Below are 18,483 nucleotides of genomic sequence, written 5' to 3'. Positions count from 1 at the left end.
AGGCATTGACATAAAAGAAGGTTGAAAGACATATTAAGCAAAGAGCGGCCATTTTGGAATGGGTGACCATTCCTATATACATACAAGCACAAATAAAGTCCAGGGTCGCTACGGAAATAAAGCAAACGAACGTGTAAGAATAAAGATACAGTTCGAGTAAACGTGTTTAAATGTCACTAATCTGAATGTGAAACAAAATATTTACTTGTTCCAAAACTTCTTAGATTATAAATGGAAATTTTAACAAAACAAAAGGACAAAAGAGGTAGGGCTGATTTTACACTAGGACGTGCCTGAGGTTTATACGGCTTCCTCGTGCAAACTCTTACTGTGTACGGCAACTGCCTGTGACGTTCCCAAACTGGCTATTGTCCGTCCTCAGTGTCAGTGGTCATGCTGTCATTCAGAGGGGCGGGGTAGTTGTCTACTTCCGGTTGAAAGTTTCTCCCTTTTCTGCCCTCCCAGTCTGGACCGAGAGAGAAGCACCGGGGCGTAAAGAGGGCTGAGGTGCCAGGGTGGAGGTGAGGAGCAGGGGAGCAAATAGGGGAGGGGGATGGCATGAATCAATGTTATAGCAGTCCGGGCAGGGACAAACTGACAGGAGTAGAAGACAGGCTTGCATGACCACGGACTGACATGAAGAATTCGCTGAGGGATAGAGTGACAAACAGAAACAATTCACGGATGGACAGACTCAAAAACAAGAGAGGTCCAACCAGAATCAAACTCCGATATCCACCCAAAGCACAGCTGCAAAGTATTTAGATTCATTGCTTATGTATGACATTTCAATGCCTAGGTTCTCTGTGACAATGTAAGTGGCAGTTTATTGATAGTGGAACGAAGCAGACCTTCTCATAAAATGCGATACATTTCGGAAATGGCCAGCATAATTATGCAAAGCTCCGAATGCTCAGTAGTTCTAGAAAAATGTGGATCATAATTAACAATAATAAAGCCATTTGGCTACTTTTTCAAATGCATGTTGACTCGGTTTTCTTTTGATGGCTGCAAAAGGAAGTGCAAATGATCGCATCGGTGAAAAGCAATAACGCTCACCATTTAATACATTGTAAATATTAATGTGTTTTAGTGGTACAGATATCTAGAGAAAATTGTGCCTTGCCAGGATGCCTGTTATCAATGCCGAAAGCTAACTATGCCAATAAGCCAAAATCTATCAGGTGTTTGACCTAGCTGCATGGGCAACAAGCTCAACCAAGAGTTCTAAAGGTTTATTTATCATTCATAGTCACAAAGCCAGGATCATCATGCAGCTATGGCCTTCTGTTTAATAAAAGTCTCTGCAAGGCCTGGCTACACAACCTGTTTAATCAGAAAATGTGCCAAATCTAGTAGGAAAAATTGTATTTAATTAGCTTTGCAGACAGAAAATGTTAATTCAACCCCATTACAGCTCCCAGGAACTAAAATTAGCTTAACTAGAAGCGCCCCCCTCTCTCTCTCTACCCCCTGTTTTTAGAGCATGGCACATATCTGGTCACTGTCTGCCATGGACCGGATCCCACAAGACAGACTGTGTTTTAGCAGGATAGTCCATGAGCTTTAAGCAGTGTTGTCAGATTTTTAAAGCTTTCTATAGCCCAAAGCCAACAAAAAAGTAGCCTAATATTGCTACTTTAGGGAAGGAGGGGCAGGGACAGCGTCAAGCAGGCGGTGAATGCATTGGAATTGATGTTGCAGCAGTATGCCAAGTAAATATTTGTCTAATAAAGAGCTTTAACATACTACTTTGCTGGAGCGTTGTGTGTATATATTTATAATCTGGCAACTAGCACAAAGCAAAATTTTACCACAACCGGAAAAAATGTAGCCCTATTGTGAGTGGTCTAGCCCAATCTGGCAACACTGGCTCTTCCATCGTACACAGGCGTTGCGGAAGCAGCGAAAGTTAGAGCCCGGGAGCCTATGACCACGACAGCACCTCTGTGTGGTCTCTGAGCAGCAGCTAAATGCTAACAAAGTCGTGTTAGCTTCTGAAATAATTGAACTATATAAGGCCTAGCATTGAACTTTAGTAGTGCTGTCAATAATAATCGGAGCAGAAGGAAAGCTCATGTAGCATGCGTGATTATTTGGAAACCTGTGGCGATACAGGAAAATGACCTAATTTGCGTTAGTTTAACCCCTAATGCATTATACTTGACGGGGCTGCCAAAGACAGACAACAGACAGGACAAATCTTCTCAGAGACTGATGACAATAGTCCCATCAGACACAAATTGGTGGGAGCAATCCACTCTTGGAGCGAAATGCAAACATAAAGAACCACTAAAGACTGATACAGACATAGGAAAGCTCTGAAAGAAGCAATGCAGACAGACCAGAGCTATCTATCCAGGGACAAATTTATAGATAACAGTCTCTCCAGTGACGGGCAGGAACAGTTGAACCAGGAATAGGGGTGAGCATAATGTGTGTAATTTGCTGTTGCATTATTGCAGAATGTACACTAGATAATACAAAAATACACGAGGAGTATAATCCTACATTCAGCACAAAATGCACCTTTGTGTCCAAAAAGAACCACAGGATGCATTTGGCGCCAAGAAAATTGAGCTAATTGTAACATAACAGTAACACCAGTAGCTGCTTGCGCTGTGTTGCTGTGCTCTTGCCTGAGCATTTTTACCCAAAATTAAACAATCAGTGTAATCTAATAATTTTGGATACTTTTGCATCACAGGAGTAACACAGAATTACTCTAGTGTAAATAGAATTTCTCCCAGGCCTAACTAGGAACATACAGGAGTTATTCACCCACCGCCAAGCAGGAGCAATCTGCTTATGGGCAGGCATACAGAAACACGATCCCCACAGAGACGGAATGGCAGGCGCAAATAAGCCAGAAACAGGGTGACTGACCAAAGCAACCAAGAAATTCTAGCAGAGTAGAAGGGGGGTCCACCCAGGGACAGACCAACAGACTAGATCAATTCAAACAGACTGACATACAATTACAACCCACCCTGTAAAGACAAACATGAGCAAGCCATTCAGAGGCAGACTGGCAGGGAGCATTCCACATAAACTGGTTGATAGAGAGAGGCAAACCACCTGGTGACAAACTGAGAGTCAGGATCAGGCCACCCATAGACAGTAGGTGTCCCTGTAGGGGCAATCATTTTCCTGCCCTTCCAGGGGATGTGGTAGCTAAACGGTACTCTCTAACCTCCAAAATATGTCATTGCATGATCTGACCTTCACACTTTCCCCAGCATCACCCCAAGCCCCCCTGATACATCGGACATGAGGGTCTTTATGGGCTCTTCTGTCCTCTACTTGGCAGACAAAAGCTCATAATTTAATGCTATGGAGGAGTACCAGCACCATTTGGAGAGCAATCCGTATCGAGGAAGAAGGAAAGCTGGGTAGCTAGAAAGGGAAGGAAGAAATATTCAAGGGAAGGAAATGTTAAAGGAAGGATGGATGTCTGGTTGTTGAGTGGGGTAGATGGATGAGTAAGTGACAGGACATGGTCATGGATAGGTGAGTGGACAGCTGTAAGGATGGGAGAGTAAAGGGAAATCCGTGTGGAAGGATGGACGGATAGATAAGTCAAAGGGTGGGTATATGGGTGGATGGATGTATTGCAATTGAATATTTATTTAAAGATTTGGAACTCTAATGAGGTCCACAATAAAAAATACATTCAAATTATTACCTAAAATATCATAAAACATATACAGATTTTTCAACACATAGCAACTTCTGCAAATAGAATTTGGTATTAGCAGCAAAGTGATTGAAGTGACAATACATATCCCAGATTGTGCAAAAAAGCATCTAAGTAGCAGCCAATTCATATGCAACATACCATTAAAAAAAAAACCCATCTTCAGCTGAAGGTTAACTTGAAATTAGCATCAGGGAGAAAGGGATAGAAAAACATATCCTAAAATATGCTACAAAAAATAGTTGTTACATCAGATTCATGTGCAAAATACGCTCAGTAATCCAACTTCAATAGAGAAGAGAATTTTTTTAAGTTAGCAGCAAGAAAATGAACAAAAAGTGAGACATAATCCAGTTGAGCAGAAGGCAATTAGTAATCGAAACGTGTGCAAAATACTATCTGGAGAAGGAGAAAAATATTAGAATTCCACAACAGGGCAACAATCACGAGGGGAGCAGCCCAATTAAAATAGTATATATCGAATATTAAAACATATACAAAAATCCTTTGAAAAATTAAATAATTTTACACAGACTAATTGATTTTTCGAACAAAAGAGAAAATCACGGGCTGAAGCTACATCTTGAACACCATTTTGTATAAATATTGGCCTAAGCCAGCGACGCCGACTCAAAACCAATGCTGGGCATACAAACAAAACATGATCCAGGTCCTGAATACTCGGCTCACAAAAATGACACCTTTTTCCATTTTCTTGGACCAGTTTGCTGTTAAATCGTTTAAAGGTAAGAGATTCATGTGACATAGGATGAGCCAATGTCGAATTCCATGCTCTAGGTTCCATGGAATCCTACGTTGGCTCATGCTATGTTGCGTGAATCTCTTGCCTTTAAACGATTTAACAGCAAGAGATTCCGGGATGTATGGCTGGAGGCATGTATAGATAATGGATGGATGGATGGAGTGGGGAAAAATTGAATGAGGGATGAAAGATTGCACGGATGCCGGAAATTAGAAGTGAAATAATGGATACAAGTGGGAGCATAGAAGGGCAAAAGGATGAATAGATAGATGATTGGATGGAAGAGAGAAGGATACTCTTTTAGGGAGGGTTGGACCCACAGGTTTCACTTGTTTGGTACCATCAAATCTTTTGTTCAAAGTGGGGAATATTTTAATTTTCTTGCTACTCCCTGGAGTGACTCAGTAATTGTCACTTGCTCTCTCCCCACAGGCTTTGTTACTTGAGCAGCACCCCCAGTCCCTTCTGCAGGTGTCAATTTAAGAGCAGTCTTTAGCTGTCTTTCCAGGTGCTCTCTTATATCGGCAGCTTTACTACCCATGTGCAACAAGTTTCACCGTAAGAGCAGCGACTGACATTTGGAACATGCTGGACTGTATTTTTGTTTCATTGTTTGAGAACACAGCTTTCTTTGAAGGAAGGGTTAAGAATTTTTGGATCACTGTAAAGCCTGGTTATACAGATTTTTGCTCAATGACTCCAGATATTGTGTGCTTTGTTGTTGAGGGCCTCCATCACCTGCAAGGTGAGGGCACCTGCTCTTTCGTAGATTTTAGGAGTACAAACCCGTCCCCTAGAGCATTGGGGAACCTTTCAACAGAACAAGAGTTACTTATACTGATGTTCCAAAGTCAGAATCTTAAGCCTCTAGGCTATTTATACTCCCTTGTGAGATGTACAGCCGAGGGCCTCTGCTCTTGTGCGATGTGGAGCTCTGAGACCTCCTTTTGTGAGATTTTGTGGCGAGTGCCTTGGTTTACGTGAAAATATAGCACTGAAGTCCCCTTCTCTTGGGCGATCTGGTGTTTAGGACCCCTGTTTGTTAGATGGGGTTTTGAGGCCCCTTTTTAGGTCTCGCGCCTGCGATGCATATGGCGAAGCCATATGCCATCGCGCAGGCGCGATACTATAGTCACCGGCTCTGCTTCCCAGGAGATTCCCAATCTCCTGTCTCTCTGGGAAGCACACAAGCAAGCCCAGCAAGCCCCGCCAAGGCACCACGAGCCGAGAATGTGGAAGAAGGACCTGTTACAAGGCTCGCGCTATAATCGGCCACTGCTGCCGGCTCTGATTGTCTCATTACACAGGTGATTTACCCGCACTTCCTGCCGGCTCGAGGCGGCATATTGTTTACTCAGCGCATGTCACCGGCGCGCGTACATTTTGAAGCCTGGGTAAGGCAGCAGGAGATTCAAATGGGGAGAACTTAACATGCCGGTCCCAAAGTGAAATAAACGGAGCGCATTTACATTTTGTATGCATATCATGTTTGACCTCTCTTACTCATCTATAAAACATAAACTGTAATACAAACTGGGCATTGCATAACTCCAATATCCCTGGTCCTAAAGTCTGACATTTAACTATTAAACCATGTTTCCTACAAAATGGCATTCTCAAGCAATGAACAACGCCAGCCTTCAACATCTAGTGCAGGTTTGAAAACTCAAGGAGCGAGTCTGCTTTTTATGAGTCCAGTAGATAGTTGCTCTTCCTTGAAATCTCTGTTTTACTGGCCAGAATATAATTCGTGTTTCCTGAGCAGTCAGTGCTCAATTTATTAGCTTCAGGGGTGGAAAGAGAGATAGCATTAACATACATAAAGACAGACAGACACATACATACATGCGTGCACACGACTGAGAGAACTCCTCTGCTTTCTATGTGCAGTGCTGCTCTGCTAGGTGTCCTCTGCTGATAGTAGGAAGCATGCCAGTCTTGTCTTGCTCGGAGGTCTATTTAGCGATTTCATATGTACACTCTTTCAGGCCTTTTTCACAGCCCAAGCGCAGACATGAACAACCTCTGTTATCTGTAGAATACTACTTTTACGTTTTTTCAGAAATATATTTCAGGAAACACTGCACGAGCTGCATCTATGCAATGAACATTCATAAATTGTACAGAATGAATACCCATCGGTATATTGCATATAAATCCACTTCAAGACCCAGTCCTTTCGATCAGCTTCCTATTTAGCGATGAGCAAGGCAAAGTCAATAGTGGCTTACCCAAGATCACACAGTGGATACGAACTTGAATGTGCCTACAGCTCAGAATAAGCAGCTCTAAATTTCATACAGGGAACGTAAAATAGTTATTTTGCTTAATACGTACCTACCAAGAGATGCAAATGTAACCAGAAAGTTATAAAGTAAGAGAAATACACAATGTAATTCACTATCTCCTGTTTTCCAGAACATTACAAAGCAAAATGCGCTCAAAGTGAAGGTTTACCCTTTCTCTCCTTCTATATGAAATGTGGGCGACCCCCATTTTTTGCCTATCCTGCCTACTGTAGCATATAAGAGGCAAAGCAATTGTAAAAAGAAAAGTTTTCTTCTTTGCATACTAAATACAAACAACGATTTGTCTTTAAAAGGTGTCCGTTTGGGGAATATGTTTAGGCTTTTTTATGTTTTATTCAGGGCTCAAAATAAAAGCACAATACATTCCCTTTGCCGAAAAATGTTCTATACAGTGCAAAAAGAACAGTTGATGGACAGAATGCAGAGCAATGTCATACATTCAGCCCAGTACAGAGATCTGGGCCTAAATCCATCGTTTTTTTGCTCACCATGCAATTCCGGTTTGAACCCAGCCATATGCAAATCGGTCTTGACCCTGTGCCTCTTGGGAACAGTCCAGACCGAATTGCCAGGCCAGGCCCTCCCTGGACTAGAAACAAGCATCCTAGGACCGGTTTCGGGGTTTCACCCCTCATCATCCAGGACAGCTTGACTCCAGTGGCATGGGGAGCACAGGACCCACGTCTGGGCATACCCGTCCCAGTCGGGGTGACAAATGCAAAAAGTACAGTTGATGGACAGAATGCAGGTAGACTTACAGAGATTAGCATCCTCGTGTTGCTGTTGTCCCAGTTGTGGTGGCACCTTTGGCTACCATTGTGGTCCTTATAGTTACAGCTGGAAGTTATTGTAAAGGGTGTAGTCCTTTCTGAGCATGCAAATATTGTTGCAGTTGTTGTGTGTATGAAGGTACAAGGTTGCAGTTGTTGTGGCTAGTACTATGTGTTTTTACTGATTAGCAGCAGTTTGCTGCTGCCTGTGGGACTGGCTGTTGTGGCAGCTCAGCAAAGGGGCCAAATGTTGTTTCTGTTGTAGTCAAACAGGGCTGGCAGTTTTGTCACTGTTGTGATTTTTGCTATTGTGGCAGCTATTGTTGCTCCTGTCCTTGCTTTGGTTAGAACTGAGGATACAGATGTTGGTCCTGTTTACTGGAAACTGTAGTTGCTGCTGTTGTTTTCCATGTCGAGTTAGAACCTGTGGTAGCTTGCTGTGGTCTCTTCTACAGCTGAAGCCGTAGTTGCTGCGGTTGTATATGCCATGGTGGTAGCCATAATAACAGTTGTCAATGTTGTAGCAGCAGCTGTGGTCACTGCTCACTCCAAGGTTGTTGTTTCTGTAGCCCCTACTGTATTGGTAGATGTGGCTGTTGCTTTGGATGCACGCTGAAGTCAAGTGGAGTGTTGGAAGCAACAATTGAACCAGGAAATTCCCTAGTATGATCACGAGGGGCTACTTTCCTTTAGACCCTCTACTAATTCATAAACACAAATTTAATACCAGTTCTATCTCCATTCTGAGCTGGTGTCTGAAATGCTGAGAATAAATAATGGAATGGAATGTTAGGGTGTGCTCTGGTGTGGAAGGGAGGAGACAGCAACAGTTTGAGGGAGGAAATGAAAGCAACCCTGGCACACATGCTCAAACCCGTCCCACTGGTATTGTCTGCTCATGTGAGCTCTCTTTCCATCCATCCATTCTCTTTCTCCGCCCTCTCGCTATGATCACTTTCTCTTTACTTTCCCCCTCCCTTCTTCTCTTTTTGTCTCTTGAAGCCTCTCCACAGCTGCTGAAATTAACCTCTGGGAGCTGGAGAAAGTGAAAGGGGCACCAGGAGCTTTAAAAACAAGCATTTGCAATGCAATAGGTCTTGCCTTTGCAAACATTTTACCTATTGGCATTGCAAATGACAATGCCTTTTATTGATGTTGTAAAAACTAACACATAAATAAAAGGCCTTGCCATTTACAATGCCATTTACAATACCAATAGCTCCAAATCTCACAGTTGCGAGACCTATTGCATTGCAAATGCTTGTCATGAGAGCTGTTGCCTTAATGGTCCCTGCCCTTGTGCAATATGGTGATGAGGGTTCCTGCAAAATGTGGTATTGAATGATACTAAGAACTTGTGGGTTGTAGTTGGTGTTTAATGGCCCTTTTTAGGTCTCGCCTGTCAATGCGCATGCGCATTGAGCTTGCGAGACTATGGGGGCTTAAACAGACTTTAACCAACTTGCGATTCCATGGCGATTCCTTGCAGTGCCCGCCAAATTAGAAGCTCAATGCGCAAGTGCATTGACATTAAAAGCGCGTGCACATGAAAGCTACAAGGCTCCCTCCCACGGCAATCCCCAACCCCATCCGCCAGCACCTCCCCTCTCTCTCGCACCCACCCCCAGCCGCCAGCACCTCCCCTCTCTCTTCCCGCACACAGACAGGGTCGCATTCCTCCACAGCCAGGCTGCCATTTCTCATCCCCCTCCCCAGCCACCAGCTCCTCTGTCTCGTCTCCCTTAAACATGCACAACTCACACACTGAAACACACTATTTTTAAAACAAAATTCGACAGCCTTCGACATCTGTCCCCCAGCCCCCAGCCGCCAGAACCTCCCCTCTCTTTCCCCGGACACAGCCAGGCTCGCAATTCTCCTCCCCCTCCCCCTCTCTCTCCCCGGACACAGCCAGGCTCGCAATTCTCCTCCCCCAACCCCATCCGCCAGCACCTCCCCTCTCTCTCGCACCCACCCCCAGCCGCCAGCACCTCCCCTCTCTCTCCCTGCACACAGACAGGGTCGCATTCCTCCACAGCCAGGCTGCCATTTCTCATCCCCCTCCCCAGCCACCAGCTCCTCTGTCTCCTCTCCCTTAAACATGCACAACTCACACACTGAAACACACTATTTTTAAAATAAAACAAAATTCGGCAGCCTTCGACATCTGTTCACCAGCCCCGAGCCGCCAGAACCTCCCCTCTCTCTCCCCGGACACAGCCATGCTCGCAATTCTCCTCCCCCTCACCAGACGCCAGCACCTCCCCTTTCTCTCCCTGCACACAGCCAGCCTCGCATTTCTCCTCCCCCTCCCCATCCGCCAGAACCTCCCCTCTCTCTCCCTGCAGTATCACGGACGTGTCTTGTCTTAAACACGCATTTCACATCTTCGCATTGAATACTAAAACATGTTGGAAGCATCATGTTCTTAAAAGAATTTTTATTAACTAACACACATTAATTTGCATGGTACCCAAAAAAAAAAAAAAGATCTACATGTGTGGGAGTGAACGGCAGCGTTCAAATGCTGGTTGCAAGTTGCAGCCCGTTCCTTTCTGCTGATATTTAGTTTGTATCGAGTGCCAAGCCTGCGTACTTAAAACCAGGGCTTCAAACTGAGCCTGCAAAGGGAAGCCGCATTGAAAGCCCCCTCAGCCACCCACCCCCTCAAGCCACACGAAACAGATAGAGGGCTGCCATTGTTTTTTGATTTGGGTGGGCTCACCAGCATTTGAACGCTGGCTATTGGCATTGTAATTTATTGTTCATTATCAGACTCGCTAGAAATGTGGATCCTTTCGTACAACACACACTCCGTTCAGACCACTTCGCCACACCACAAATAACTTTTCAAAAACACATTCCCGGCAGCTTGCAACCACTCTGCAGCTTGCACGCATACACACAGGAAAACACAACTCACAGACGATACTTTACTGCTGATCAGATAACACAACTCACAGACAATACTTTACTGCTGATCAGTATTCATCCAGACTCACTAGAAATGTTGCTCGTTTAGCAACGGATCCTTACAACACACACTCCGTTCAGACCACTTCGCCACACCACAACAAAATTTTCATACACACATTCACGGATCAAGGGAACTTTCACACACACCCTCTATTACGTCTCCTTCAGTTGCATTTTTACGCACACACAACTAACAACACAGCTTCTGCTTACTTAACACTAACAACCTGCTAGACAGTGGCCACAGCTTCTAATTACACTTGGGACACAAATCTGGCACACAATCTCTGATTCATATGCATAGTAACAGACATCCCTATACACCAGGCGTACCTCCTCACCCACTCGGCATCTATCACCCACTAGGCATCTATCACCCACTCTGCATCTATCACCTCTGCCGCTTGCATCCACTCTGCAGCTTGCACCCACTCTGCAGCTTGCACCCACTCTGCAGCTTGCAACCACTCTGCAGCTTGCACCCACTCTGCAGCTTGCACACATACACACAGGAAAACACAACTCCCAGACAATACTTTACTGCTGATCAGATAACACAACTCACAGACAATACTTTACTGCTGATCAGTATACATCCAGACTCGCTACAAATGTTGCTCGTTTAGCAACAGATCCTTTCTTACAACACACACTCCGTTCAGACCACTTCGCCACACCACAACAAAATTTTCATACACACATTCACGGATCAAGGGGACTTTCACACACACCCTCTATTACGTCTCCTTCAGTTGCATTTTTACGCACACACAACTAACAACACATACTACATTACACGCAGAACTTATGGATTGCTAACACAGCTTCTGCTTACTTAACACTACCAACCTGCTAGACAGTGGCCACAGCTTCTAATTACACTTGGGAAACAAATCTGGCACACAATCTCTGATTCATATGCATAGTAACAGACATCCCTATACACCAGGCGTACCTCCTCACCCACTCGGCATCTATCACCCACTAGGCATCTATCACCCACTCTGCATCTATCACCTCTGCCGCTTTCACGCACTCTGCAGCTTGCACCCACTCTGCAGCTTGCACCCACTCTGCAGCTTGCAACCACTCTGCAGCTTGCACCCACTCTGCAGCTTGCACCCACTCTGCACCTTGCACCCACTCTGCAGCTTGCACCCACTCTGCACCTTGCACCCACTCTGCAGCTTGCACCCACTCTGCAGCTTGCACCCACTCTGCAGCTTGCACCCACTCTGCAGCTTGCACCCACTCTGCAGCTTGCACCCACTCTGCAGCTTGCACCCACTCTGCAGCTTGCACCCACTCTGCAGCTTGCACCCACTCTGCAGCTTGCACACATACACACAGGAAAACACAACTCACAGACAATACTTTACTGCTGATCAGTATACATCCAGACTCGCTACAAATGTTGCTCGTTTAACAACGGATCCTTTCTTACAACACACACTCCGTTCAGACCACTTCGCCACACCACAACAAAGTTTTCATACACACATTCCCGGATCAAGGGGACTTTCACACACACACTCTATTACGTCTCCTTGGGTTGCATTTTTACGCACACACAACACACTACACATACTAAATTACACGCACACCAAAACAAAGAAAAATGACAGCAAGTTCGAGGCACAGGAGGGATGGCTAGCTTTACTTTCAAAAGACTTGTGTCAAAACGAAAAAAAAAAAAAATCACCCCATTCAGCAGGCCTACTATTTCCCCAACTCCCTCTACAGCGCGATACGGAAATTTATGAGATTGTATCTATAGGCTTGCACCTAAAAAACTTTTCCTATTTTGACATCATTGGCATTACGTTATTAGAACCTTTACAATGCTTGGGAACAATAAATACATGCAAACATTTACTGTATGTCTCACACCGTCCAAGTCCACCCTCCAACTACACCCTATACCTACAATACCACCCTACAACTCTACCCTACAACTCCACTCTCCAAATCCACACATAAATAACGTCAGGCAACATTTATTTTAATACGTAAAAATCGGATTACACAATTGTAGCTATTAAAAAATTAAAACTTAATGCAACGCAAGGACAGTGCAGCAATTAATACACAAAAATAAAGAAAGGGATTGTAAAATAAAACAGTTCTTTCACAAAGATCATAAATGCACACAAAATAGCCAAACATATGAATACACAGCAAATAATACAACAGTTTTAAAGTGGACATAGTGAGCTAAAGGAAAAAAATTCACAACAGAAAGCACTTACTAAAGTAAGGTAAAATAAACAAGTAAACAATGCCAGAAATAATCAAAAACACAAACAAAATGCGTCACCACAAAAGCAAAAGACTCTGGTGTTGCTCTGACTGATGCTGCTGTTGCACGAAGTGTTTTGGCGGTGCTAAGTGCACAACCACAGGAACACCGTACACCAAAACAGCATCAAACAACATCAAAAGAGCACAACTCGACAACACAACAGCCAACGCACCTTGCCCACGCAGCTGTTCACAAAAATTTAGGGAAGTACAGAAAATACAAAAACATCCTAAGACGTCTACCCTTATGCCCATAAATTAGAAGCAACACCCTTATTCTCACTGTTGCATACATCAAAGATAGTTCACATACACATTTTGATCTAACACATACAAAGCTAAAAAACACAAAACACGTTTGGGAAAGAAAATAGACTGCATACAGTACTACAAATTCACACATACTGTGGCAAACTCCAAAAGGCTCACATGCACTCACCGTCACACTCACACCGTCAAAGTCCAGCCTCCAACTACACCCTATAACTACAATACCACTCTACAACTCTACACTCCAAATACAACTCCAGCCTCCAACTGTACACATAAATACCGTTAAGCAACTATTTGAATTATACGTAAAAAGCGGATTACACACTTGCAGCTATTCCAAAATGCGAACTTCAAGCAACGCAAGGAGAGTGCAGCTATTAATACACAAATATGCAAAAAGGGATTGGAAAATAAAACAATTCTTTCACAAAACGCATAAAATACACACATTACATCACTGTACATCCTCTTAATACATTGATAGGGAAAATAAATTCAGCAAATCCAAAAAGTTTCCTTTAATACATCGAGTACCTCAATAACATATAATCCGGCTACTTCAGCATCACAGGAAAAAAACAATGCAAACACAACATACATAAATATAATAGAAACTAAATAGCACTTCAAAGTTCAAACAACAGCTCTTGTACGTCAAATAACAAACACCAGCAAAAAATACATTACATTACAGTTTTCAAAAACATATACATTACATATCGACAATTGAAAACAAGACTTTAATTTACATTACATTATAAACATTTACAAATATTACGATCGAAAAAAAAATATCAACAGTTATAAAAATACACTCCTATTCATTCGTTAACTTAAAGATACTATAGATACTACATTACATTACATAAAAAAACACTTTGGAATAAATTCTTACCTGTCAAACGACGCAGCAACAGCACAGGAACAAGAACACGCCTTCCGCGCACCAACTTTCTCGATCTTCTGGGGAAGTCCACCGTTGACGTAAGCAAATCGGAACGCAACGTCAAAAACGTCGTGTTCCGATTGGCTACAAATAAACGTCAAGGAAACGTAAACACTCACAACACAAAAATAAACTAGAACGCTAACGTAGGGAACGTCAAGGTGACTCATTGCGTCGGCCATTTTTAAAATAATACATTTTAATACGGGACTCCACAGACACCAAAAACACACATAACACCACACAGTAATTAAAAAACACACACAGTTCTATTACATACAAAAATACACATAAGGCAGGACAATTACAAAGGGAAGATCTATCACGTTTTTTTTTTACACGACACATATTAAAAAATTATTATTAACATACACACTCATAACATCACCCTCACACCCCAAAACTCTCACTCCTTCACACACCTTCAATCACCCTCACACAAAATCACCCTCGCACACCATCACACACCTTCAGCCTCACACCCACTCACTCACCCTCACCCTCGCACACACTCACACCCCCTCACACTCACACACACTCACACACCCTCACTCCCCTCAAAAAATAACACCCCTCACAAAAAGCTCACACTCACTACACCGGACAGCCTCACCCACTCACCCCCCTCACACTCTCCCACCATCAACACCCCTCAGCCTCACACAGCCTTACCCTCATCCCCTCACCCTCACACACCCTAACTCTCAACCTCAACAACTCACACACACTCGCACTCCCTCGCTCACCCTCGCTCACCCTCACACACACTCACACCCCCTCACCCGCCATCACCCTCACTCCCATCACAACATCACACCCCTCACAACACTCTCACACTCACTACACCTCACACACTCACCCTCACACCCCCTCATACCCCCTCATACCCCCTCACTCACACTCACTCACACTCACTCACACTCACTCACAATGACTCACTCAGCCTCACACACCCTCACCCTCACACACCGTCACACACCCTCTGCCTAACACCTCTCACCCTCACTCACCCTCACACACACTCACACACCGTCACACACCCGAAGCCTCACACCCCCTCACTCACCCTCACCCTCACACACACACACACCCTCACCCTCAAACACCTTACACTCACACACACACACGCTCCCCTGACACCCATCACAACACTCTCACACTCACTACACCTCACACACTCTCAGCCGCAAACAACCTCACTCATCCTCACCCTCACACACTCACACCCCCTCACCCTCACACCCTATCACCCTCACACACGCTCACTCCCCTCACTCCCCTCACTCCCCTCACCCACCCTTACCCCCATCCCCTCAACCACATTCACCCTCAGTCACCCTCAAACACCCTAACTCTCAAACTCACCCACTCACACACCCTCACACTCCGTAACTCACCCTCGCACACCCTCACCCTCACACCATCACACACCCTCACACTCAATCATTCACCATCAAACACACACACTCGCCCTCACACACCGTCACACAACCTCATCCTCACAACAGCTCACTCACCCTCACCCACACTCACACCCCCTCACCCTCACACCCCTCACTACACTCTCACACTCACTACACCGCACACCCTCACCCTCACAGACTCACCCCACTCACCCTCTCTCAACATCAACTCCCTCAGACTCACACACCCTTACACTCATTCTGGCACCCTCACACACCCTCAGTCACCCTCACACACCCTCACTCCCACCCTCACCCACTCACACAACATCACACTCCCTCACTCACCCTCAGACACACTCACAATCACACAAACTCACACAACAACACCCTCACACCCCCTCACTCACACTCACTCACAATGACTCACACTCACCCTCACACACCGTCACACACCCTCTGTGTAACAACACCTCTCTCACCCTCACTCACCCTCACACACACTCACACTCACGCACCGTCACACACCCGAAGCCTCACACCCCCTCACTCACCCTCACACACACACCCCCTCACCCTCAAACACATGACATTCACACACACACGCTCCCCTGACACCCGTCACAACACTCTCACACTCACTACACCTCGCACACTCACCATCAAACACCCTCCCACACACTCACCCACCCTCAGCCTTGCAACTTGTCACAATCAACACGCCTCACACTCACACACCCTTACCATCATCCCCTCAGCCTCATTCACACTCAATCAACATCACAACACCTAACTCTCAGACTCACCCACTCACACACAATCACACTCCCTAACTCACACTCACACTCCCTCAATCAACATCAAACACCCTCACTCACCCTCACACACCCTCAACAACACACACCGTCACACACACTCAGCCTCACAAACACTCACTCAACTTCACCATCACACACACTCACACCCCCTCACACTCACACTCACACTCCCTCACACTCACAACACTCACGCTCACACCCCTCACACTCACATCCCTCACTCTCACACCACTCAAGCCACAGATACACTATGTCTCTCAATTTGAAGTTCGACTTCCAAAACATTCACTTCTGTAATCTTTAAGTGCCACATATGCAGATATCTATTCCTAGAACATACTGATCAACACACAAACATTTCATGAAGTTAATAGCCCTCCAATATTCATAGTTGATTGGTATTGTTCGATTTAGATTATAAGCGTAGACTGATATACTTCCGGCGTGAGGTTTATAATATTCAGGACTCGATGTTCTACTCAGATGATTAGCCATGAGTCATAAATTGTAGCTCACCACTTTTTGGGAGTTTATCAGGTACATATAAATGTTTTTATATCAGCGTCTATTGTTACATATGACTCGCAGTTAGATGCCTATGATTATTCCAGTTCTGCCATTCGAAATGAAACGAAGACGGTACTATGTACTCTATACATCCTAAAACGACATGTGGTACATATGTCACTCACAGTGTTATCTTCGTTGTGAGGTCCGTTTCTTATGGCGATTCTGTTAGCACAAACCGATTCCAAGATGGCGCCCATGATTACCCGTTTTAAGACTAGATTTGGGGGGAGGCGCATACCAAAACCGTTGCACTTCCGTCTTTTCAGACAGGAATTGTTTTAACCATTATACCCCACTCCCAATCCACGTGCCTTCGTGCGACTCGAACTTCATCGTTGAGTTCTAACATGTTAAGATCGAATAGGTAAGAACTCATTAGGATGGGGTCTCCAAACTCAATTTTCCGGAGCGATTGTACCAAAACTCCCCCAATGCCATTTTCTTGCAATGCAGTTCGCGGTCTGGATTTAGAAACTAGTTAACTTCTCCAGGAACGTGTAGTTTCTACGTATGGGTATGTGCGAATCTCCTTCAAATTCCTTAGACTGTCCTGCCTGTCAATGTTGTTGATTCCGGTCTCTTTTCATTCACATTGGATAGACTCATCGTATCGTCTACCAGGAAAACAGTTGTGTGCCTGCAGTAATTATTGCCAACCATTTGTGGATTTTGGTAGTTTTGGCATGCAGTTTTTATGTTGCACGTCTGTTTCTGCTTAGCATGGAGGGTTAACAATCATGGGGCAACCTTGAAGTGGTAATGGCAAGAAATTTTGCGTAAACTCTTGTTTGAGAGCAAGGGCGAAACAATGGTATCACGGTGTAGATAATCTTCACTTGGAGGTGTGCTGGAACATGTACACAATGCTTCAAATCATTTTCGACCTGGCATTTTACACCCCACATGGATACACAGCTACACATCTAAATTTCTTGTATAAAGATGGTTTGCATAACTGAATTTGATTTCTGCTCATTGAAGAAAAGTGCACATACCAAAAATATGTTAATCACTGGTTGAAATAAATGCGATGTACTCTGCAATAATAGTTTTGTGAAATACTGTCAAATTGTTGATATATTGTTTGATAGTTGTGCACGCCTTGTCCAAGTTGCCTACTGGGACTTGGCTTTTTCTCTCTTGTCACAAATTAATAACAAAAGGGGGATCGGCATTATATGTCAATGGCATTTTGATTGATCGGATCCAGAATAATTTATTCTATCCCCCAGTCAGAAGACTTGCATGTTCAACTAGGGCTGACTATTGTGCAATGGCATTGTCTGGGATTGGTGGTAAGTGGCCTTATTATAAGAGGGTTGACTTGACCTAACAGTGGGTGGACTTTAGTACCACTGGCAGTATGGGTGATGCACTTCCGGACTATCCCATTCCACATACAAATATAGGGAACCCATGGATCTGTATAAGTTGGAGGTGCATATGTGGGCCCTAATTTTAAGAATGTATGCTAATTTGGCCTCCAAGACTGGCCTGCCCAAATCGTGATGCTCGGCTATTATTGTTCCTGTCTTTCAAAAAAGGGAATAGGGCTTCCCCTTGCTATTATAGGCCCACATCTCTTCCGGACTCGATGGTCAAAATTGTTGGCAGGGTTGTAGTCAATAGGTTGATAACAATAAAAAAATGGGAGAGA

At 44.4% G+C, this 18,483-nt stretch overlaps 1 protein-coding gene across 1 annotated transcript in view; it reads left to right on the top strand.

The window, feature by feature from the left end:
- The first annotated feature begins 422 nt into the window (after positions 1 to 422).
- Positions 423 to 18,483, top strand: part of MRTFA (myocardin related transcription factor A) — a 206,709-nt gene continuing 188,648 nt past the window's right edge. The window contains exon 1 of the mRNA XM_086958422.1: positions 423 to 521. The gene's annotated coding sequence lies outside the window, so the exon portion shown is untranslated. The remainder of the gene's footprint in view (positions 522 to 18,483) is intronic.

This window comes from Lissotriton vulgaris, chromosome 1_1, assembly GCF_964263255.1.
Source record: "Lissotriton vulgaris chromosome 1_1, aLisVul1.2, whole genome shotgun sequence".
Lineage (NCBI taxonomy): Eukaryota > Metazoa > Chordata > Amphibia > Caudata > Salamandridae > Lissotriton > Lissotriton vulgaris.
Note: the sequence above shows the minus strand (reverse complement) of the source record. Positions and strands in the feature narration are given on the sequence as shown.